Source organism: Toxorhynchites rutilus, chromosome 2, assembly GCF_029784135.1.
Source record: "Toxorhynchites rutilus septentrionalis strain SRP chromosome 2, ASM2978413v1, whole genome shotgun sequence".
NCBI lineage: Eukaryota > Metazoa > Arthropoda > Insecta > Diptera > Culicidae > Toxorhynchites > Toxorhynchites rutilus.
The window spans coordinates 153,479,213-153,504,659 of NC_073745.1; the positions used below are offsets into that span (position 1 = coordinate 153,479,213).

Consider the following 25,447-nt stretch of genomic DNA (forward strand, 5'->3'; position numbering starts at 1 on the left):
ATCCGAACCGTCCATTGCGAGAGTGGCATGGGATGCATTAAAAGCCGCTCCTCCCGATCAACGCTTGTGAGTTTGAGCTTCGCTGATAAGCCAAATACTTAATTTGGAATCTGGAAGCTGTTTGAATTCTCGGATACAGGAGAAACCTAAAAGCTCACCAAGCAAAGAAGACTTCCCGAGATAATACATGTATGCATCGTGTAATCTGCAACAAGTTTATGTACTTATGGCAGTCGATGATACTTGGGAATGGCAAATCTTTCAGTCGCCGAGAAGCAGGAAAAGTGGCGCTAATCAACGCTACCATGTGAGATCGGGGAATTTGAAAAGTTGCTTCGAGATACATACTACCGCTTGACGGGCTCAGTGACCCACAGAGCTTCTTCGGGGTGTTCTTGAGGCAGAGCAGTGCTGATTCATGAGAGTATGAGTGGTACGAGAGAGTATTTGTTGATTATCCTTTACAAAACTGTAGTCACTTTCAATTCGAAATCATAACATCATACTTCTCTGGGTTGAGTTGAAAAATTTTGAAACTCTAAATATAGATTATTTATTGCCCTTCAAGAAAATGAATTTCAAATAAAAAATGTTTTTATTTTCACCATGCATTCAATCCAATAACGGTTAAGTTTCGTTTATGTTTATGTTTTCACAATGAACTTCAAATAAATATTGTTTTGTTTTTCAACAATGAGTTTCGTACGGTGCACACTTTTGCCCCCACTATGCAATGTTATTTCAGTTATTTGAAGCAACTTTGAAAAAAGAATTTTTTGCTGTCTCTTGAAATAACCTATATATCCCTATATATTACCTCTATTTATAAAGATAAAAAAAAAATATATTTTTTATTTCATCGAAAATTTGGGTCGCTCTATTTTTGACAACATGAAAATGTGCGTTCTATCATATTAAATAAGTTTGTCAAAGGCATTTTTTGTCTAGAAATTAACTGTCGAGATTTAGATGGTAATTTCCACTTGAACGCACTTCCTGGAGTATTGTTCAATGGTTTATAGAGGAATTTCTTTTATGATATTAAATTAAATCAGTAAGCAAATTGAGAATAGAAATACGAGAAGGTTGTACCATAGGTATAGATTCTCTATTAAAGTAACAAGTAAATGCGCCATCTGAACGCAAAATATTCCATGACATGTCGAGAGAATCTCCAACCCGGGAAGGTTTTTGACTGATCAAGAATTGAATCCTTCCTATATGAGCAATAGCCATGAATTTACGAGGGAATTCTCGCCCCAATAGAATCCCGATAAAGGCCAGCAAGTGCGATCAATTCCGAGTTCAGATAGCTGAGCAAAACCAAGCATAGTTCCAACCGATTATTCAGGTTCATCACTTATCCCAAGACAAATTCTAATCCAAAAAATTCTCGATAGATCAGGAATTGAAACCAATCCCTTTATCAGCATTAGCCGCGAATTCATAAATAATTTTCGCTGTACTACATTCTCAGGAAAAATTGGTATATATGACAATGTTTTTGGCGAAATTGCCAATGATTAGTATTTTTTTGTAATACGAATTATTCGTACATATTACGCGATAACATTAATAAACAAATGTCATACCAGCCAGTATAACCCAGTATAAGCCTGAACCGACGGCGTTGGTTTAACATATACTCTAAACATGTTATGTTAACCAAACCTTTATGTATGTATTGATATTTATATATGTATTGTATGTATTGATATCAATATATTCAGTAATTATTGAGCTATTGTATGCATTTTTAGTCATTTATCAAACTATCTGAACCAGGGATTCTCAAAGTGGATACTGTATAAGTTGTGTTACGTGAACCAACTCGTTTTAAGAATGATTATTATTTTCCAAAATATATATTTTTATCAATGCTCATATGGCGTTAGCCTGACGGGGACGGAGTTCAATATTTTGACAGTTTTTCTTATAATCTATGTTAGTAATATGTAACCGATTACTCGCGGTCGTCTCGAGGTTAGTATTACAAGTGTTCTCGTAATTGGGATGTTGCTGTCTCCAATGCTCTGTACGTGTGCCCGACACGGGATACTTCCTAATAATTATTATTTTAGTGGAAAGTATTATTGTTGAAACTTGTATTAATAATTATTCATTACACTTGATATTTTCTAAATTTCATGTCTATTCATTGATAGGAAAATGATACCAATTTTACTCACTTGACCAACCACAAAGTTTTTGGCGGTAGATGGTATCACATAATTTTGGGAAAGGGGTCTCTTGCCCATAATAGTTTGAGAGTCTCTGATCTAAACTATTTAAAATGCGATACTAGCAACATTTATGAATTGAGCTGCTTCGATATCAACCAATGCATTCTGGTATTCGGTCATTTCAAATGGTTCCCATTCTGCTTTGGGATCTTGTGACATGTCCATTGCAGCGCCTGACCTCTGATCATGCATCGATTGGGTCCGCGGCTACAAGTTAGGAAAAAGTTATAACTACAAACAGCTACGATAGGCGCACCATGATTCTCTCCCAGGACCAGTGTGTAAATACTTCTTAGTCAAACAAATTCGGGAAATACTACGAAGCTGACAAACACAGGCGACATTAAGTGAAGCCAGTTCTATGCCCCGTTGCTACTTTGAGATAAAGCGTCAGTGGAAACGAAACCTTTGTCTTGACGAATCCGGAAAACATCCAATTGATCGAACCTCCGATCGTTTATGTCAAATCGTTTATGAAATTGCCCTTGACCAAATCCGACAGCATAGCGGTGGAATTAGAACTCAACGGGGCTCGTTTTTTTGTCTCGAAGTACCTAGATTCCTCATTATTGAAGTAAGGTCTCCGCATTCTCCCGCAGCAGACAAGCATGGATCATCGCTTGGCTGTTCAATATGTATCAATGTTGATTAAATAACATAAATTCAATTAAATTTCAAGAATTTCACTTACCTATCCTGAATCTGGGTTGATTTGACCGTCTTCTGTGATGAAATCAAGATCGAAAAATAGTGCCACTCAACTCAATTATCAGCTCGGCAATCAGGTGAATAATGTACTGTTTACATTTTCTTCGCGGCTTCCAGTAATGATAAGCGCCAGAGTTACCGATGCAGCGTAGTAAAATATACCAATCGTTGGCAGGGATGTGTATTGCTTCTGACATTCCTTTCACATACAATTGTTAATATTTACAGAAAATATTTCCATTCTACTAATGTTTACATTACTAAAGATTTGGTAGCTTTTTATCGTAAAATTTCCCAAATACCTCCAAAGTTTTTTTCCCTTTTCCTTTATGACTTCTGGCCACTTCTGACCACTTTGCGAAAAAATGCGATAAATATTTTGATACCCCACACGTGTTTTTCGATTTTTGAATAATTTTATCCCTTCCCTCTGTACCCCCTTCTGGGTTTTGGGTAAAGAGAATATTGAAAACGTTTTCAATGAGTTTGAAAATACGCGTTTTTTTCCGAAAATTTCAAATTTTACCTCCTTCCCCAGCCCTTCCTTTAGAGTTTATAACCAAAATTACTCAAAAATAGATCTTCGAAAACCCCCGCACACCAAATTTCAAGGCATTTCCATTCATTTTTCTATTTAATTCCACCTAGAATTTCTGAGGGACCACTGTGCGTCTCCTTCCCGAACGAGCGAGGAGCACGAGTTTTATGTAGAGTAAGTGGGGACAAATTTCATGTGGAGTGACTTGGTCATAGATTTTTTTTTTTTTTTTTTTTTTTTTTTTATTTTTCCCTCCTCTCACCCCCATCTCTAAGAAACTCATACTCGAGCTTCCTAGAGTTGGTCTCCTTTTTTTTTTCACAGGACGCTACAACACTTAGAGGTAAGAGTACAATACATAACAATTAGTACCTGTTGGATCCCAGTGAAGTGATATTCTTTTAAGGGATCCAAAAAGAGTGCACAATTAAACTAATTTTTAAGATCAGACTACTGTATGTCTACAATTATGTCTGTCTGTCAGTCTGTCTACATAAAAAATTGAAATATCTATATTAAAAAAGAGTTAATTTTCGTCTTCAGGAGCAATCGCAGCTTTGCCCTGAACAAGTCTATACTGGTTATCGACCTGATATGCGAAGGTAAACTGTTGAATAGCGACGGTCCATTAAAAAGAAAACGCTGTTGACCAATGCTAGATGTTGCTCGAGTTCGTAATAAGTGTTGTGCTTGTCGTGTAACGTAATGATGACTCGCGGTGGGGATTGTCATGTTATGGTGTATGTTGTTATTGTGTAATATGTTATGTATAAGTTTCAAAGACTGAAGTTCCCGCAATCCAATAAGAGGCAAGATACTGTGAGTCTCATTTTGATACAGGTCTAGAGTTGAGTACAAACTCGGTAGCCTATAAATTATTTTAAGACACCTGTTCTGCAATGTTTGTATTTTTTTAAGTCTTGTTTTGCATGCATAGCCCCAAACCAGTAGCCCGTATTGGAGTTGAGAATGGATGCATGCAAAATAGAAGTTAATCAGAGCTTTGTGAGGCAGGAAAGGTGATACTCTCTTCAAGATACCACAAAGGGATGCGAGTTTTTTTACGACGAAATTTACATGGAAGCTCCACGACAAGGTTGAGTCTAAAATGACACCCAGGTATTTGAAGCTATGCACCTTTTTAATAGGTACATTTAAAATATATGGATCAGCACCTATCGTTATTTTCTTCCTAGGAGAATGGAAGAACATGTATTTAGTCTTCGTCAGGTTGAGTGACAGTAGATTGGACTGAAAGTAATCCCCAAGAAGAACCAGATCATACTCGATATGTGACACTATAGTTCCCGAGTCGGGACTTGGGTAAAATAGAGCTGTATCATCAGCAAACAGTTTTGCAGTTCCTTTTAAAGGTAGATTGCCAATATCGTTCACATACAACAAAAATAACAGAGGTCCAATATTGCTGCCTTGAGGTACCCCAATATTTATAGAACACAATGTGCTTTTGGCATTATTTACTGCTACATATTGTTGCCTATCAGTTAAATAACTTCGCACTATATCATTGGCTATTCCTCGGATTCCGTACGTGTTCAGTTTTTTCAATAATATACTATGATCGATAGTGTCAAAAGCCTTTTTAAGGTCTAGGAAGAGTGCACCAACCATCATTTTTTGGTCAATTCCATTAATAATTTCATCTACAAGCTCAGTGACTGCTGTTGTCGTACTACAACCTCGCCTGAAACCGTATTGAAACTTGTAGAAGACTTTATTTATGTCGAAGAATTCGCATAATCTGTTCACAAGCATTCTTTCAAAAATCTTGTTGAATACAGAAAGCGTTGAAATTGGTCGATAATTGCATGGATTCGAGGCTTCACCAGATTTGAAGACTGGCACTACTCTAGCTACTTTGAGGCATTTAGGATAACTACCTGTGGTTAGTATTCTGTTGAACATGTCTGAGCAGATTCTAGCGAAAACTGACGAGTTCTCTTTAATTAATTGTGCCGGGACGTTATCAGGGCCGCAAGTTTTTTTACTGTTCAGTTCATTTATTAATCTTAAAACTTCATTTGGTGTTGATGGGTGCAGAAAGATCGAGTTTTGGACATATCGAGAATGAGTAAGCGGTGAGTGGTCGTTATTTCTGGGAATTTTGTTCGATAATTCCTGCCCAATTTTCGAGAAATAGTTATTGAAAATTTCGCACACTTCCTCATCGTTAGAAATTTTCGCACCGTTGTGGGTTAGTGTAATTTCTGATTTCTGGGTAGAGCGTCCAAGTAAACAATTAATTGTTTTCCACATTTTGGCTTGACTTGAGTAGTTCAACACTTGTTGGAAATATACTCTTTTACATTTACGTTTTTCAGAGAGAACTTTGCTTGTTATGTGTATTAACATCTCTTTCAAGTGCGAGTCATTTGGTCGAGTCTTAACCTTCTTCAGAATTTTGTTTTTCATTTTTATCAATTTCCAAAGGTCAAAAGACATCCAAGGACAGTTTTTTCCTTTGGTTTTTATCTCCACAGAAATAGTTTTGGAGCATTGAGACAACATTGAGTTGTACGTTGACGTAAGATTACTCAAACACAACTCGACGCTCTCTCCGCAAACAACCGTGTTCAGGAAATCTTTGAAGCAGGCGTTAAGACTTCTGCGATCTACAATAGTCTTAGTCAATTTAGTTTTTTCTTTACATCCATATAATTTTAATGAGGAGATTATCAACGAATGATCACTCAAGTCTGAAAAAACCGTGTCGTTACGAAGATATGGCACATCGTCAAGTCTACATACAACATGGTCTAAAATATTATTGCTTACTGTACGTGTTACATAGGTATTCGAACACACGAATCCCAGTGATTGTAGGAGGCTAGTGTACCGTAACACAATGTTATTATGTGACAGATTCACAGGAATATTGATATCACCAACAACGAATAGGGGTCTAGACTTTGAGGCACTTAGTTTATTTTCTAAAATGTCATGAAATTTGTTGAAGTCAAAAGAAGGAGGACGGTATACACTTAGTATTTCAAATAACTGACCATTTATAGACAGCTCGATGTGTATAAAATGAAATCCATTCACAGTCTGATTGTCAATAATTCTATTTCTTATTGAATTGTTCACAAAAACAGCCAACCCACCAGCAGAGACTTCTCGACACGAAAATACAGCTGTATACCCAACAATGTTATAAATCGAACAGTATTCAGCTTTGAGCCATGTCTCACCAATTACAATTACATCTATGGACACATTACATTGGTCAAGAAACAGCTTAATATTGTCAAATTTTGATAAGTCATTTATTCCTCGTAGATTCCATTGGAGAATTCTCAGGTGTTCACCGTTAAGAGTACTCAATCCAATGTTAAAGTCATTAATATCGTCATGATAAAAATTCATAGCTTTATTATTAGTCATTGGAATATACAACGTCAAGTAAGATGATGCTTATTTTGTCACGGATTTTTTAGAGAGCGTCGTTGTTATGAACATACCTTTTCCTCTTTGGAGAAGGAGTAACCATGGCATTTAGATAACGTGTCGTTAGTTTGCTTATGTCGTCCCTATTTTTAATAATCTCTGGTCTATCGCCGTCGTTCTTCTTAACTAGAATAACTCCATTTCTTCCAGGCCAAACATATTTTATTTTCAAAACCTCCTGGGAGTCACGTAATTCACGAAGAAGATCAGAAGAATATTGGGTTAATTCATCGCGTACAGAAACTGAGGTAGGTCTGCCATTTAAGAGCAGCGTCGGATCAATAGCTGTTGACAGCAGTTTCCCTATTTGTTTCTTTTTTTGAAATATAATTTCTTTATCTGCAACATCCTCGAACTCGACTTTGATTGGAATAAGTGGTTTATCAGAGTTATTTTTGGATTTTAGTCTGGTAACAGACTTTATGGCACCAGATTTCAACTCAATCCCCAGATATTTGATTGTTTTGTCAATGATTTGCAAGGTATTTTCGTTTTGTGTTACCGGAATTCCCATGAAGATGGCATTTTTCTCGTTCATTAATCGGTTAGTTCTGTCATTACACAGCTCAAGTTTGTGGACCGTATCAGTTAACGCAGAATAAGATTTCTTCAGGTTGGAAATTTCGAGCTTCAAATCTTCGTTCTCTAATTTTATTTTATTGAAGTCTTCGGAAATAGCATCAAATTTAGCTGACAAAAACTCTTGGGAACTCTCTATAGCTGTAGTTATTTGCTTCACCTCAGATCTAAAGTTGAGCAATTCAGTACCAATTATGTTATTGACTGTAGATTTCAGTTCATTAGTGAGAGTTTCAGTCAGCGTTTTCTTGTTATCGGACATTTCTACTATGCGTTGATAAATTTTACCACAGTCAGGAGTGCAGAAAAACGGCTTGTCACGAATACGACGACAAGCATTGCCAATAATATTTCTACATTTTAAATGAAAACTAGAAAAACAGTACAAACACGTAAGTATCTTCATGGGGTCATTTTCTTTACGTTCGCAAACAACACAAATGATATCGCTGTCCATATTGAAGGTCAAGTCACGACAATACAAGCCAAATAAATAATGTTAATAATGTTAAATAATAATGTCAAATAATGTTAAATAATAATAATGTCAAATAATGTTAAATAATAAAAGTCAGACTAATATAAAACAAAAATAAAACAAAACAAAACCAAACGAAGAAAAAAAAAAAAAAAGAAGAAAAAAAAAACAAATTTTAAAACCAAATGCACGCATGTGATTTCAGCCAGTTATGCGATCAAGCGCGCAGTGGAATCATTCACAATGTAAACAAACAGTACCTACTCTGTGCCACAATAACATACACATACAATATGAATCTGCTGTATGACGAGCGCCGCGCTAAGTTTCTGTGCTAATCAAATAATGTGAGGCCGGACCGCTTTCAATAATCATTCGACCTACCTCGTCAATCTCTATCCTAAGCAGAATCAACGGGCATACATAGTCTGATTGCCAGCTATGTATACCGCGAATTTTTTTCTGTTAGCTAATCGGTTAGTGTGCTACGATTCCGACAGCTATCCGACACAACCACAGTTTTTTCGCACCACAAAACTCGTACAACACAGTACCGTCACAACAAAGAAACACAAAGCAGCGAGGGCGACTGTAAAACAACAGCGTAGGCACTGTAATGTTGAATCGTGTGAATTCGATTCAGGTAAAAACAGATTCAATTCTGCACCAGTCTACAACACTTGATACACAACAGAGAAATCAAAACCTTATCTTCAAACACAATACACTGTGAGGGGGAATATACCCAGAAAAACATATATTATGAACGTTATTTTCAGACAGAAATAGTATCAACCACAATGATCCACAACCACACATACTCGATGACCACTCGATTGGATAATACGAACAATGTGTGTGGGTCATCGAAAAAACATACTTATTTTTTTTTTATCCAAAATATATATTTTATTAAGGCTCATATGGCGTCAGCCTAACGGGGCCGGGAGTTCAATATTTTGACAATGTTTGCTTAGACTATGTTAGTAATATGTAACCGATTACTCGCGGTTGACTCGAGGTTAGTATTACAAGTGCTCTCATAATTGGTATGTCGCAGTCTTCGATGCTCTGTACGTGTGCCCGACACGGGATACTTCCTATTGGGATGCAGCTGACCATTAATCAGCAACGCCCCCCTAGTCTGTACCCCATATCTAGCGTGGTGCGTCTTTCTCGACTCGAGGAATCCAGGATAGAATGGTCACTAGCCGGCGCAATCATCAGCTCGTGTAGAGTTGTCATGAGCGGTACAACCTTTGGCTCTTGTTGAATCATCGGTGGACTGCACAACCTTCGGCCCGTGCATCTGTAAAGAGTGTGTAAAAGTTTATCGATCGGATAGGAGGGATATGAAACGGGGACACAACGAAGGAAACATCATTAAACGTTGACATCGGCGTTTCTGAGGAACAGGTATAGATGAAGCAGAAGATCAGGATCCCGGCTACCTAAGATATCCCGGACGGGGATATCCGATTGTCTGCCTTGTGCTCTCAGTGCTCTAAAGAGCTGAGAGCGAGCAGCATGGAACCGGATACACGACCAGACAACATGCTCGATGTCGTGGTAGCCATCGCCACAATCACAAAGATTGTTTGCTGCGAGCCCAATGCGATAGAGATGCGCGTTTAGGTTGTAGTGATTGGACATAAGCCGAGATATCACGCGAATGAAATCACGACCTACATTCAATCCCTTGAACCATGCACTCGTCGAGACCTTAGGGATAATCGTGTGTAACCAACGACCGAACTCATCTTCACTCCACATGCGCTGCCAACTTACGAGCGTATACTGACGAGGAATGTGGAAAAAATCATTATAAGCAATTTGCTTTTCAAAAAGTGTGCCTTCTAAAGCGCCCACCTTAGCTAGCGAGTCCGCTTTCTCATTCCCCGGAATCGAGCAATGAGAGGGAACCCATGCTAAGGTAATCTTGAATAATTTTTCGACCAAAACACTCAATAGTTGTCTTATTCTTGTTAGGAAATAAGATGAGCGTTTATCAACTTTCATTGAGCGGATTGCCTCTATTGAGCTGAGACTGTCTGAAGATTGAAGATTTATCAACTTTCATTGAGCGGATTGCCTCTATTGAGCTGAGACTGTCTGAAAAAATAAAATAGTGGTCGATGGGCAATGTTTCAATGATCCCTAATGCGTAATATATCGCACCCAGTTCAGCGACATACATTGAAAGAGGCACTGGAATTTTCATTGAAGATGCCGAAGCCAGTGGACCCGTTTATGAATGAACCGTCAGTAAAGAACATTTTATCAGATCCAACTTTCCCATATTCTGCCGAAAATATCGGCGGAATAGAATCGGAGCGTAGGTGATCTGGGATTCCATGGATTTTTTGTCGCATTGACAGATCAAAAATGACAGAGGAATTGCAGAAGTATGAGAAGCAAACTTGGTTGGAGATGCCTGGTGAAGGGAGCACGTCGTGTGTAAGGTACTCATGGTATAAAGACATAAAACTTGACTGAGGAGTCAGTTGCAGTAGATTTTCGAAGTTATCAATTACCAATGGATTCATGATCTTGCAACGGATGAGAAATCTGTAGGATAATTCTGTGAACCGAAGAGTAAGCGGGGGTACTCCTGCCAAAACTTCGAGACTCATCGTATGTGTCGAATGCAAACACCCCATGGCTATACGCAAGCAACGATATTGTATTCTCTCCAGCTTGAGAATAGTAATCCTGGCAGCTGATCGGAAGCAAAAACTGCCATATTCTAACACTGATAATATCGTTGTTTTGTACAACTGAATGAGGTCTCCTGGATGGGCACCCCACCATGTTCCGGTAATTGTTTGGAGAAAATTGATTCTTTGCTGGCATTTCTGTTTCAAATACGCAATATGTCTCCCCCAGGTACACTTAGAATCAAAATATACACCCAGGTATTTGAAAAACATAGAGTGTTGGATCGTTTTGGCGGATAGGTGAAGCTGGAATTGGGCGGGTTCGTGCTTCCTAGAAAAAACGACCATTTCAGTTTTCTCCGTAGAGAATTCGATACCCAGCTTGAGGGCCCACGTGAACAGATTGTTCAGGGTATCTTGCAACGACTTTTGCAGAACGACGGGATTAGTACCCGTGATGGAAATAACTCCATCGTCTGCAAGTTGTCTCAGCGTGCAGTCTCTAGTTAGACAATCATCCATATCATTGACGTAAAAACTGTACAAGAGGGGGCTTAGGCAGGAGCCTTGTGGTAGGCCCATAAAACTGTATCGAGAAGATTTCGAGCTGCCATGAGAGAAAATCATGTGCTTTTCTGATAGTAAATTGTACAGGAAATTGTTAAGAATTGGTGAAAGTCCACGATTATGAAGCTTCTCTGAGAGAATTTCCATGGAAACTGAATCAAATGCCCCTTTGATATCGAGAAAAACGGAAGCCATTTGTTCTTTGCGAGCAAATGCGATTTGGATTTCAGAAGATAGCAGCGCGAGACAATCATTTGTCCCTTTACCTCGGCGGAAGCCAAACTGCGTATTTGACAGCAAATTGTTCGTTTCGACCCACTTGTCCAAACGAAGTAGAATCATTTTCTCTAACAATTTACGAATACAGGATAACATTGCAATCGGCCTATACGAGTTGTGATCGCAAGCCGGCTTGTTGGGTTTCCGAATGGCTATCACTCTCACTTGTCTCCAGTCATGCGGGACAATATTCAGCTCCAGAAACTTGTTGAACAAGTTCAGCAAACGCTGTTTTGCCAAGTCGGTTAGATTTTTCAACAAGTTGAATTTAATCTTGTCCGACCCCGGAGCTGAATTGTTACATGAGAGAAGGGCAATTGAGAATTCCACCATCGAAAAATTCTCATAATCGCTTTGAAGTGGAATGTCGCGTACGACGTTTTGTGCAGGAACGGTGTCGGGGCAAACCTTCCTTGCAAAGTTAAAAATCCAACGGTCAGAGTATTCCTCACTTTCGTTTGTATGGTTCCAGCCACGCATTTTCCTAGCCGTATTCCAAAGAGTGCTCATAGCGGTCTCCCTTGACAAACCATTGACGAACTTCCGCCAATATCCACGCTTTTTTGCTTTAATCAAACCTTTTAGTTTGGCTTCTAGAGCTTGGTACTTTAGAAACCATTCCACTAATCCAGTTTTCCTGAATTTTTTGAAAGCGGATGATTTTTCAAGGTAGACCTTTGAACACTCCTTGTCCCACCAAAGTGATGGAGGACGACGTCGGAAAGTGGTAGCCGGTACACGTTTCTTTTGAGCTTGAAGTGCGCTTTCGTAAATCAAACTCGATATAAAGTTATACTCTTCGAGTGGAGGAAGTTCATGCATTGAAACAATTGCTTCAGATATTATTTCCGCAAATGTTCTCCAGTCAATATTCTTCGTGAGGTCATACGAAATATTGACTGACTCACGAGAGCTTGATTCATTAGCGATCGATAAAATTATTAGTAGGTGATCACTACCGTGGGGATCTTGGATTACCTTCCACATGCAATCCAGGGATAACGAAGAAGAGCATAGAGATATGTCTAGCATGCTTGCCCGTGCAGGAGGGTTGGCTATTCTGGTTGCTTCCCCAGTATTCAAAACTGTCAATTTGAAGTTGTCGCACAGATCATAAATCAAAGTGGCACGGTTGTCATCGTAGAGTAATCCCCATGCTGTTCCATGGGAGTTGAAATCACCTAAGATTAACCGCGGCTCCGGCATTGCCTCGATAGTATCAAAGAACTGATGGCGGCCTACCGTAGTTCTGATAGGGATATATATCGAAGCAATGCAGAGGTCTTTGCCATTGATTTGTGTCTGGCAAGCAACAACTTCAATGCCTGTCATCGATGGGAGAGTGACTTTATAGAAGGAGTGACATTTTTTAATCCCCAATAGTACGCCACCAAACGAGTCATTTCGATCGAGGCGAATAATGTTGAAATCGTGGAAATTCAGCTCATCGGCTGAAGAAAGCCATGTTTCACAGAGAGAAAATACATCACAGTTAGAGCTTTGAACTAAAAATTTAAACTGATCTAGTTTAGGAATAATGCTTCTGCAATTCCACTGTATTACAGTGGTCAAATCCTTGACCTCTTGCACTGAATCAGGCATCGAGGGAAATGAACGCTGCCGAAAAACCACATTTTTCTTTCGAAAATGTTCTCACAATCGGAAGCAAACATAATACTATGCTTTTAAGAGGGTTGTTTATATTTAAAGCATTTAAAATGTAGTCCACCAGGTCAGAAAGCGCAAGCAAGCCAGATTGTGGGTGTTGCCTCGACCGCGAAAAAGGAGCAGACGTGTTGGGTGCTGCTCCGGGAAGTGCTGAGGACCCCTGGTGCGTAGAAGAACCGCTTAAACCAGGAGGTACTTGCTTCGGTCTATTCTCAGCACGTTCGATTCGAGTTTTCATTCCAACTTGGGAAGTTTCGGTTTTCTTTCTGGGGAGTGATGGAAAAGAAGTAATTTTTCTTTTCCTGATGGCACCCTGCGATGTACCGGAACTTCCTGCATTGGGAGCGTCAGCAACAGGCTCGTCGTTCTGCAGAATGGAGTAGGGATTGTCCTGAGTCGTTGGAACGGGACTCTTAAGCATTTCTGCATAAGTCCGCTTGGAACGTTCTTTTAAGGAACGCTTGATTTTTTCCCCTCGTTGTATGTACACCGGGCATTGAGTAAGATCATGAGGAGTCCCGCCTCAATGAAGACACTTGCGCTCTTTCGGGCAAGGATTCTCATCATGGCTCTCTCCACAATCTGCGCAAGGTTTTTTGTTGCAACAATAGGTGGCCGTGTGATCGAGTTGCATACATTTGTTGCATTTCATTACCCGGGGTACAAACAACCGAACAGGTAAACGAAGTGCACCTATTGCAACGTAGTTAGGAAGGGCGGAACCCTCAAATGTCACACGAAAAGAGTTTGTCCGATTGAGGACTCGTTTGTCATTTTTAAGTGACACAGATTTCAGTCGATCGCATGCAAGAATCTTCACACTTTTAAGTGAAGAGTTCTTGAAGCGACCGACACCATCGAGTATCTCTTTTCGAGTCAAACCCTTTTCGTTTATTACACCGTCTATTTCAACGTTGCAACAGGGTACGTATACGCGATACTCGATCGCAAAGAGATCACAGCGCGTTATTTCATTCGCTTGGGTTCTGCTGGAGACGACAACTCGTAATTTGTCTGGCCCCATCCGAGTAATCTCGGTAACTTCGGAAAATTTCTGTGTCAACTATTTTGAGATGCGAATGACATTAAGAGGTTTGGATTTTCGTCTAAAGTATACGATAAATGGGCCCTTGGCGCCATCAGGGTATTCTTTTAGACGAAAACCCTGCTTCTCGTCTTTTTCCTCATCTTCAGAGCTTTCTATCTCGTAAACAGAATTTTCCTCCTCATCTTCTGTTTCATCCTCCTGCTCTTCAGGAGGAGGTTCATTATCTGATATATTCTTTGGCGTGGATGGGGGATCCTCCCCGCCCTCTGCCATATTAATAAAAACGAAGAAGTAGACAACTGTTCGATATGAACAGAATATAATAATTTGGAAAATATAAATTAGCAAAAGAAATTATATTTCTATATTAGTTATTGTTGAAAATTTTATTTATTTCAATTTTTGTTATTATGTGTAATTTGAAAATGAAAAAAGTTCCAATAATAGTTCAACAGTGATGTATCAAAATGGACACCCCTAATGCCAACGCTTGCCGATTTGGTAAACACAAAGTTTAAACAATGGTGTAAATCGTGCACAGAAGCTATACAGAATGATGAAAGAAGAAAGAGGAAAATAAACTTCTACTCCGCACCACTTTTTATGAGCTTTACTTCGCTCGCAGCGCACCAGATGAAAAAATACACACTAGAAACGGATGTAAAAAAAACACCTGTATCGGATCAAATATAGGTTCGACCGATCTGCTTGCGAGTTGTCGAAGCAATCCATACTTATGTTTATGTAAAGTAATTCAATGAGTAACAGTGTTCTGGGATCGATACTAGATGTCTTGGCCAGGAACCAGTACAGGTACAGGTACAAAGGGTGGCGTGACATCATGAATCCACTAAACCAATCCACAATGGTCCTCCTGGTGCATTTAAAGTGGAAATAAGCATCTAGAGCTCGACAGTTATTCTCTAGACATTGCGCTCATCTTCATGTTGCCAAAAATAGGGTGACCAAAATATTCGATGAATTAAAAAATCTAACTTTTTTATCTTTATAAATAGAGGTAAACATAGTTCGACATAATTGTAGCACCAGTTATTTTAAACAACTTTGTAGAAAAAGGTGTTCTTCTATTTCTAAAAATATAGCGCAGTTTTTATAAGTTGCGTTAGGGTCACCATGAAAAAACGGTTTCTTTGCTCTTACTTTCATATTTCAAATACTAAATGCAAACTGTCTTCAGTAGACTTCTAGAGCTCTCTAAGACAAATATTTTGCAATGCACAACTTGTCAGTATCTCATTTCTACTCAAAGTTATTGACATTTCTTCCCCAAAAATACATTCTCCTCATCTGTTTGTTCTTTCTTTCTGGGACAAACATAGAAAATGTTTGTTAGTGGCATTTGAAATGTCATATTTGGCTCTACATAAAAGGACATTTTCAAAACTATGTTATTTTTTTTTCGTATTTGAGTTATTAGGTTCTTCTTCCTCAATGGCACTATCGTTCCTAGAGTAATTTCGCCGTCCCAACGTAGTATTAATTGCGTCATTTTTATTAGTACTTAGATGAGATATCTAGGCTAAATAACAAGCTCTGAATGCATTCTTAGTTGCAAGCCCTAGAATAGGCGTGACCACAGTGTAAGTCGAAGGAAATTTTCTCGACGAAAATTTCCCCGACCAGAACGGTGTGTTAGGTGTGACGCTAACAACTCGGCCACGGGAGCACTTATTTGAGTAAACTAAACTATGTTTATTTCTGTCTATAGAGATAAGAAAGCTAGATTTTTGATTTCACTCACGTCCCTAGTCCTCTTTTGACATTCAAATTCTGTGAAAATTATGAATAGGTTCGTCTGGTCAAAAAATGGGATAAGTCTGTAAATAAAACTCTTCGAAGGCCCTAAACAGACATTATATATCAATATCAATTTCAATAAATATTTGGTTGCTTCCAAGCGAATTCTCGCGTATTTCATGATGCCATTACTGGGTCAGAGTTGCCATGTATTGTTACACCAATAGAAGCGTATTGGAAAATGCTTTTATCGAGCTTCGAATTTTGAGGCGATCTGGCGTAGGGGTAACATCCATGCCTCTCACGCTAAGGGTCACGAGTTCAATTCTCACTCCCGACATTCTTCCAAAAATTGGAAGTAAAGTGACGAACCAGCCAAATGAGTTGAAAATCACTATAATACAGATAAAAAAAGGCTTCGAATTTATTATTGCTTCTTTGATCAACAACAACTTATGAACAGATGTAATCGATGCTTTAAATTTATTTTCAAAAATCTTTTCAAAAATCCACCAAAATAGTGCAATGATATTTCCAGGGATATTTTCAAGCACATTTAATTAGAAATGATAAATGTATCAAAAAAAATTATAAAACAAATAAAAATAGCCGAATAATTATCTCAGTTTTCTAACGAAACGCAGAACATGCGCAAATTAAGATCAGGGGTGGATAAATCATATTTAGAGTACTCTATTAGACCCCCCCACAAACTGCGAACTTTGTATTGGCCGATAGTTTGGTCACCCTACTTAATCAGTACGGAGATGTATGCAAACTGAATCGGTGTTTGCATACATCTCCGTACTCAACTCCCCAATCGGGATTTATAAAGTTGACTGACCTTCTGGCTCAAATCTTCACATGCTTTAATGTTTCCGACTCCATTGTCATTTTAATGCTTCCAGTATTGAATACAATTTTGCAACAATTGATGCAAACATGGCCCCTCCTTTCAATGATTATCTCTCTTGATGTCTAATTCAAATAGAGAGGTCGGAGATATCACTGTTTTACAGTGGAATTGTCGTAGTCTTATCCCTAAATTGGATACATTCAAATTTTTAATTCATAACTTCAAAAGTGGCGTTTTTGCTCTGTCCGAAACCTGGCTTTCTTCGCGAGATGACATCTTTTTCCACGATTTTAATATTATACGCTTGGAACGTGTTGACAGATACGGAGGGGTGCCATTGGGGATCAATAAGTGCCACTCATTTTTGACAATTGACCTTCCACCTATTGGGGGGATCGAAGCTGTTGCTTGTCATGCAAACATCAGAGGCAAAGACCTCTGTATTGTCAGCTTGTATTAGCCTCCGAGAGCTGCGGTTAGCCGCTGGCAACTTGTTGACATGTGCTCACTCCTTCCTGAGCCACGATTGATCTTGGGAGACTTCAACTCTCACGGAACTGCCTGGGGGGAACAGTACGACGACAATCGTTCATCGTTGATATATGACCTTTGTAACAGCTTCAATATGACCGTTTTGAACACTGGGGAAACAACACGTGTACCTAAACCTCCTGCTAACCCAAGTGCTCTTGACCTCTCGCTTTGCTCGAATTCACTATCGTTAGATTGCGAGTGGAATGTAATCCAGAACCCCAACGGTAGTGATCACTTGCCAATCAAAATTTCCATCACCATTGGGTCGAATTCTTCTGAATCTATAAACATGACATATGATCTCACAAGACACATTGACTGGAAAAAATATGCGGACGCGATTACTATAGCCATCAATTCCAGAGATGGTTTACCTTACCCAGGTTCCACTCTTCGCCTAAGGCCTCCCAATCCATGGTGGGTTAGCCAATGTTCCAAGCATTATCAGGATAAATCGAACGCATTCAAAGCTTTTCGGAAACGTGGAACCATTGAAAAATTTCAGTCGTATTTGGACCTTGAAAATCAATTTAAAAACTTGATCAAAGGAAAAAAACGTGCTTATTGGCGAAATTTCGTGGGAGGTTTGTCACGAGAAACGTCAATGAAAAAATTATGGAAAGTGGCTCGAAACATGAGAAATCGCTCTTCAACGAATGAAAGCGAAGAATATTCACATCGATGAATTTTTAATTTTGCGCGGAAGGTTTGTCCCGATTCCGCTCCCGTGCAAAAAATTATTCGAGATATACCACAAGATAGGTGCGATCTTGATTCCGGGTTTTCGATGGTAGAATTCTTTCTTGCTCTCCTTTCTTGTAACAATTCGGCTCCGGGAACGGATCGAATTAAGTTCAACTTGTTGAAAAACCTCCCTGATGTGGCGAAACATCGCTTGTTGAATTTATTCAATCGGTTTCTGGAACATAATATTGTTCCGGATGATTGGAGACAAGTACGAGTTACAGCTATTCAAAAACCCGGAAAACCCGCGTCCGACTTCAATTCGTACCGCCCAATAGCAATGCTGTCTTGTATACGGAAATTGTTGGAGAAAATGATCTTGTTTCGCCTTGATCGATGGGTTGAAACGAATGGCCTACTCTCAGATAAACAATATGGGTTCTGCAGGGGCAAGGGGACTAATGATTGTCTTGCGTTGCTTTCTTCAGAAATTCAAATGGCTTACGCCGAAAAAAAAACACATGGCTTCAGTATTCTTGGACATGAAGTGGGCCTTTGATTCAGTTTCAATAGAGGTCCTGTCGACAAACTCCATTATCGGGGTCTGCCGCCTCTATTGAATAATATGTTATATAACTTGCTTTGTGAGAAACATTTGAATTTTTCTCATGGGGATTCGACAGTAAGTCGGATCTCCTACATGGGACTCCCCCAGGGCTCATGTTTAAGCCCCCTTTTGTACAACTTCTATGTAAGCAATATTGACAATTGCCTCACACAAAATTGCAACCTAAGACAACTTGCAGATGATGGAGTGGTGTCTGTCGTAGGATCAAACGAATCAGACCTGCAAGAACCCTTACAAGATACTTCGAACAATTTTTCAACCTGGGTCATTGGGCTAAGGATCGAATTCTCCACGGAGAAAACAGAGATGGTAGTTTTTTCTAGAAAGCACAGACCAGCAAAACCAAAGCTTCAACTTTTGGGTAAACCGATCACTCATGCTATGTCATTCAAGTATCTTGGGGTCTGGTTCGACTCCAAATGTACTTGGGGGGCCCATATTAGGTATCTGAGTTAAAAATGCCAACAAAGAATAAACTTTCTCCGTACAATTACCGGCACCTGGTGGGGATCCCACCCAGAAGATCTTATAATGTTGTATCGAACAACTATTCTCTCAATGATGGAGTATGACAGTTTCTGTTTTCAATCAGCTGCCAAAACACACCTCATTAAACTCGAGTGAATTCAGTATCTTTGTCTCCGTATTGCGTTGGGATGTATGCCCTCAACGCATACCATGATTCTCGAGGTTTTGGCAGGCGTACTCCCACTAAAAGATCGCTTCAATTTATTATCTCTTCGGTTCCTCATACGGTGTAAGGTTATGAACCCATTGGTGATCGGAAATTTTGAGCAGCTTATCGAGCTAAATTTTCATTCTGGATTCATGAGCTCATATCATGAATTCATCTCTATGCAGGTTGATCCTTCTTCGTATACTCCCAACCGTGTTTGTTTTCCTGACTACATCAGTTCCTCTGTACATTTTGATCTGTTCATGAAGGAGAAAATCCATGGAATTCCAGATTATCATCGATCGAGGATCGTTCCTACGATCTTCAATGCAAAGTATGGGCGTATCAATTGTGATAATATGTACTTTACTGATGGGTCCTCTATGAAAGCGTCCACAGGATTTGGAGTGTTTAACGAATTTTCTAGCACCTCCCACAGTCTTCAGAATCCTTGTTCATTGTATATTGCTGAATTGGCAGCAATACATTGGGCGCTGGACAGCGTCGCCTCACGACCTGTTGAACACTATTACATTGTAACGGATAGTCTTAGCTCTGTCGAAGCTATCCGTTCAGTGAGGCCGGAAAAGCACTCGCCGTACTTCCTTGAACGAATACGAGAAATTTTGAGTGCTTTAACCAGACGCTGTTCTATCGTTACCTTTGTCTGTGTCCCTTCACATTGCTCAATTCCGGGTAATGAGAGGGCTGACTCATTAGCAAAGGTAGGTGCAATTGAAGGCGATATTTATCAGCGTCAAATCGCCTTCAATGAATTTTATTCTTTAGTCCGCAAAAATACCATCGCTAACTGGCAACGTAAGTGGAACGAAGATGAATTGGGCCGGTGGTTTCACTCGATTATCCCTAAGGTTAGCCTCAAACCATGGTTCAAAAGTCTGGACTTGAGTCGGGACTTTATTCGCACCTTCTCTCGACTCATGTCCAATCACTGTTCGTTAGACGCGCTACTATTTCGTTTTAATCTTGCCGATGGCAATATCTGTGCTTGTGGCCAAGGTTACCACGACATCGAACACGTTGTTTGTTCGTGCGAGGAGTATCTTGTTACCAGATCGAATTTAGAAAACTCTCTACGGGCTAGAAGAAGGCAGCCCAATGTGCCGGTGAGAGATGTGTTGGCTCGGTTAGACCTTGATTACATGTCTCAAATATATGTCTTCCTAAAAGCTATCAATCTTCGTGTGTGATTGTCCTTATATCCTTATATTCTCCTTTTCCTTTTCCTTCGCGAGAAATCAAATCCCTTCTTACTAAAAATAGAATGAGGTGAAATGTAAATACATATTAGATATAATATAGGCTTTAGAATCGAGTATGATGAATGTGAGTGTGAACATTGTCAACATATCCTTATATCCCTTCCTTTTCCTGAAAAAAATGTCACCCTTCTAAATTCGAGTCGACCGCGAGTAATCGGTTCTCTACTTCATTAACATTAGAATTAGAAAAATGTCTATATATACTTGTAACAATACAGATAGAAGTTTGGCTCCTTTAAACTTATGTAACTGAGCCTGTAAAAATAAACGATTTAATGAAAAAAGCTTGATACAATGATTAAACATTGTTGATTGAAAGAAAACAAGTGTAGCTCAGTGTACAAGATGACATGTTTCATTTAGATCGTATTGGTTTGGAAATATTAGGCGATTTGCTTAAGGGGTCCAAATTGCCCCCACTTACCCTGCATATATAAAATGATACGCAATTATAAAGTAGAAGTTTTATACCGCGTAGAATACGATTTAACCCTTTCCCGTACAACATCGAGTTTCACTCTTATAGTTTTACCCTACATCATTAAGTTATTTCATTCCAAGCATCTTACTAGACTGATGGTAGATAAAAAATAGATTTGTTTCACGTTTCTAGAACCATTATACGTACATTGCCACCCTCGTTCCCCGAACATGGCAGGGCGATTTTCAGACCTCATTCTGTTTTTCTCATTTTCTCAAAAATTAACCAACGTTATGGAAATACAGGTGGGCTTCCACCTCGCATGTCTGTAAAACCTTGGAGCAAATTTCTGCTCTCTGGGCTTCCGTTCGCTCGGTATGGCGGAACAGCGCTAATGCCTTCTGACCGTTTCACAATAGTAAGTGCCGCCGCAACTCGCAAAAGTTAATGATCGTACATACGGCGAATTGTGATGTTGTGTTGTTCCGAGGGAACCCAGAGAATATGCTTAACCTATCGCCGCAGAGGTCATTAAATCTGTTACAGTTGCGCCATGCCGCCGTGAGGGACGACTTGCGGCATGCACTCGTAACTGTAATGGGCTCTAACCCCAACATCTCACGGGTGGGAGGAGGTCTTATTGCGCAGTGTGGCTAAAATGTGATTTTATAACGTGCGTAGCGAGGTTTCATTACCCTAGACGAAATTGTAAATAAGTGCGGTCTTAGGAACAAGAGTCGAGATTTTGCCATTGGATGAGTTGCGTGGGTTCGATACCGACTAGACCGTTCAATTTTCTCTCTCTTATTACTATCTCGAATGGGCCAAATCCTTCGTTTCAGTGGTTCCTCAAAATATCCCGTTTAGAGAAAACCCTAACGCAATGTGCTAATGTATTTCAAACATCTGAGATAATTTAATCCGTTCGCCACCACAATTCGAAACTGAAAGCTCATAAAATTCGAAACGAGCAAAGATTTATTCACAGCCTTCGGCCAGAGCTTGAGTTATCATGGCTTCATTATCGCGAAAGATGTCAACCTGTACAATTCCGGAGGGATCAAAACAGCTAACAGCTAAAAAGCGTAGCAAAGCGCAAGCCTTTTATGTACTTCTGTGGAATAAAACACCACATGAAAATACGACAAAAAAAACTTGCCACAAAATACCAACTTTGACAGGCTTGCAGGATCTGGGTGCACATACCCAGAAAAAAGCTAACAGCAAATCGGGCGAAAAACGCGAAAAAGGTATAAAAGAAATAAAAACTTTGACACTTATTAATGTTTATATCGGTCTCATGCATAAAACATAGCTTCAGCAGCAGCCGCGGCAGCAGCAGTTTTAAACAAAAAAAAAAGGAACTCCATGGAGCGAATAGCATAAGAAGGTAGCATAATATCCACACGCGGACCTACGATGCACTCGGTTCAGTTGTTGTTGGCTTGGGACGTCATATAAAAAGCGGATCCGAAATCGATAAAAAAAATCGGACTCAGAGTGAAGTGGACTAAAGCAAAAAAATATCATTGCAATGTTGCTCCACATAGATACGGTACAGGGGACGATTTATTGAAATCGATTTTGAGTTGCCAACTTCGGCAGTTATTCACGGATGGGATGTTGATTCAGATTGGCAGCCCTATTTGTTAGAATTTCTGAGAATGTAGGCTCTCAGTGGGGCCAGTTTTCAGTAATGATAATGCAACATTTATAGTTACAAAAGAAATTTTTTGTGTTACTCTGTTTTTCAGGATGACATATCCACATAGGAGTCCCAACGATTTTTTTAAATTATAAAGCGGAATAAAACCACAAAAAACTACATCGACGACTTCTCATCATCTCGATAGAACCCATTCCGATATCCCGAAATCATCATCATGTGTTCGAGTTTTTGTGTGCAGGAATCCTCGCTATCGCATTTGCGCTTAGAAATTAAGGGAAATCCCTACTTGAAGGGCTAACACAAATTGATTTTTGGCGATTTATTATAAATCTTGAATAAATGAACATCCTGAAATAAACGTGCCGCCAAGTAACAAAAACAAGGTTTGGATAAAAACGCGTTTTGACCAAGCTTCTATGTTCTTGTGGTCGTTAACATTTTTGAGGTATATGAAGTATACACTGCGTTTCATAACTATGGAATAACTTATTTTTTCTGATGTTCTAGAGATATGTAAGAAGTCCGTTGAATTGAAGTATATAGTGTAGAATATAACAACTATCTTTATTTAAAAGACTGGCCATTTGAACTTTATTTTGGTGTTCAGGCGCGAAACTTCAAAAAAACAAAAATTCTAGTGTTTCATAACTATAGAACCAGATGGCAAAACTCTCGCTCTTTTACAAAATAAACGTCGATTTCACATGACTTACAATAAATTTCTAATTCATAGGTCATCTTTAGTCCTATGTTCAAATTCAAGTTCAGTTCAAATAACCCATTCGGGGTGGGTTATTAGAGAAAATCCTAAATATAACGAGAAGCATTATTTCACGAGCATCTAAAAAAAATTCTTACTTTTGCTGATTCGTTACCGTTTTGAATGAATATATTTGTGCAATCTAGCGTAGTCTAGTTACCTTTCAAATCTCGTGGGAGATTATATTTTCCTGGTCTTCAACTGTAGGTTATTTAGGCATGTTTATGAAATGTTATTCAAATAGGAGTTTTTAAATTTAGAACTCATCAAATGGCAATTACCTGGTAATTGTTGACTCGAGGGTATATAATAAGGTAAGTTTGAGGAATTTACCACTAAGTTATGCGGTATTAAGGGAAATAGTTTAACAATCTATATAATTCTTTTGCAACCACTTCTCATTTTTTGACGTTTGTAAAATCATCACCATCTCAAGATTCTCTCACAGGTGTGCTCGTTGGGATGCATAGACCAAGACGGGTCTATGGTACTAGGTGAGGCCGTTTCGTCACTAAGTTGGTTAGGAGAGCGGTATATGAAAACAGCACGGAAGAAAGTAGAAGGGGAATTATTTGCTTGTAGCGTGAAAGAGACAGACTGATCACGAGCGAGCTTCGGCAATAGCGTATTGTGTTTTGTTTACAAACAAAATACAGTAGACTTCCAAGATGGCTGAAGAGTGGTTTTACCAAGTTGGCCCACCTTAGTTTATACTTCTAGGCGCCTTGGCATAGACGTTAGCAGCAGTGGGGACCTTGGGGCTCGGCGGGTCACTGGACGTAGCGGGAACAACAGGACTATTCAGCTTATTTACCAAATCAAAAATCCCATCAAGAACTTATGAGGAGTGATCGTACGAATAGTAGATATAGCTTACAATCAGTATGAGTGAGCTTAAACGAGCAGTATCCACTGCGTAGAACAAAATACACACTATAATATGGCGCAGTTTGGTCGAAATCACCCCAAATGAGTTGAACTGATTGAGAACTGAAGATGGTATACGAATTAGAAACTTATTGTAATTCATGTGAAATTGATGTTAATTTTGTAAAGGAATGAGACTTTTTCCATCTGATTCAATAGTTATGAAACACTGGAATTTTTGGTTTTTGAATGTTTCACGCCTGAACACAACAATATAGTTCAAATGGTCAGACTTTTAAATGAAGATAGTTGTTATATTCTACACTATATACTTCAATTCAACCGACTTCTTACATATCTCTGGAAGCTTAGAAAAGAATGAGTGGTTCTATAGTTGTGAAACGCAGTGTACAAGGTATATAAGCTACCTGGAAATGTTAAACTAAAAAAAATCGAATTTTTCGATTTTTCATTTTGGGATCCTCCATTAAGCGCTACTTCAGATAAGTGCCGATGGGTCTATCTACCCTTGCTTGTATTGACCCACATATGTTGCCACTTTTCATCGATTCAGTTCTTGCTGTTGCACACACATTTCTTGTGTTCTGACAATTCGCAGTTCTCTGCTCAAAACATCTGCCGCCCTCTCCTAGAATGATATCAATGGGGTCATCTCGGTGGTAACATACACAGCTTCCAGTGATATGGTCCGATAAGCACTCGCAATAAGCTTGTACGTTCCGTTCAGCAGCGTTCGGTTCTGTTTCGTATTTAGTGCTGTTGCCCAAGCTGGACCTCCATACCGTAGTACTGAAGTTTATACGCTGGCAAGAAGGCGTCTGCTACTGCTGTTGAGTCCTGCAATGCTGGGCATTATTCTTGCGAGAACTGCCGTGGATTTAGTCGCCTTTCCACGAGCATAATTTACGTGGTCCTTGAAGTTGAGCCAGTCGTCAGTAATAACACCTAGATACTTGAGCTCTCGTTTGGAAACTATAACCTGTCCTCCTACTTGTAATTTCGCTTGCTGAACCCTTCTTCTGTTGCTCAGTAGCTGCAGTAGCTCAGTAGCAAACAT

At 39.3% G+C, this 25,447-nt stretch overlaps 1 pseudogene; it reads right to left on the reverse strand.

Annotated features, from left to right (window-relative positions):
- Positions 1 to 2,288: 2,288 nt before the first annotated feature.
- LOC129766249 (ER membrane protein complex subunit 3-like) lies at positions 2,289 to 25,447 on the reverse strand (annotated as a pseudogene).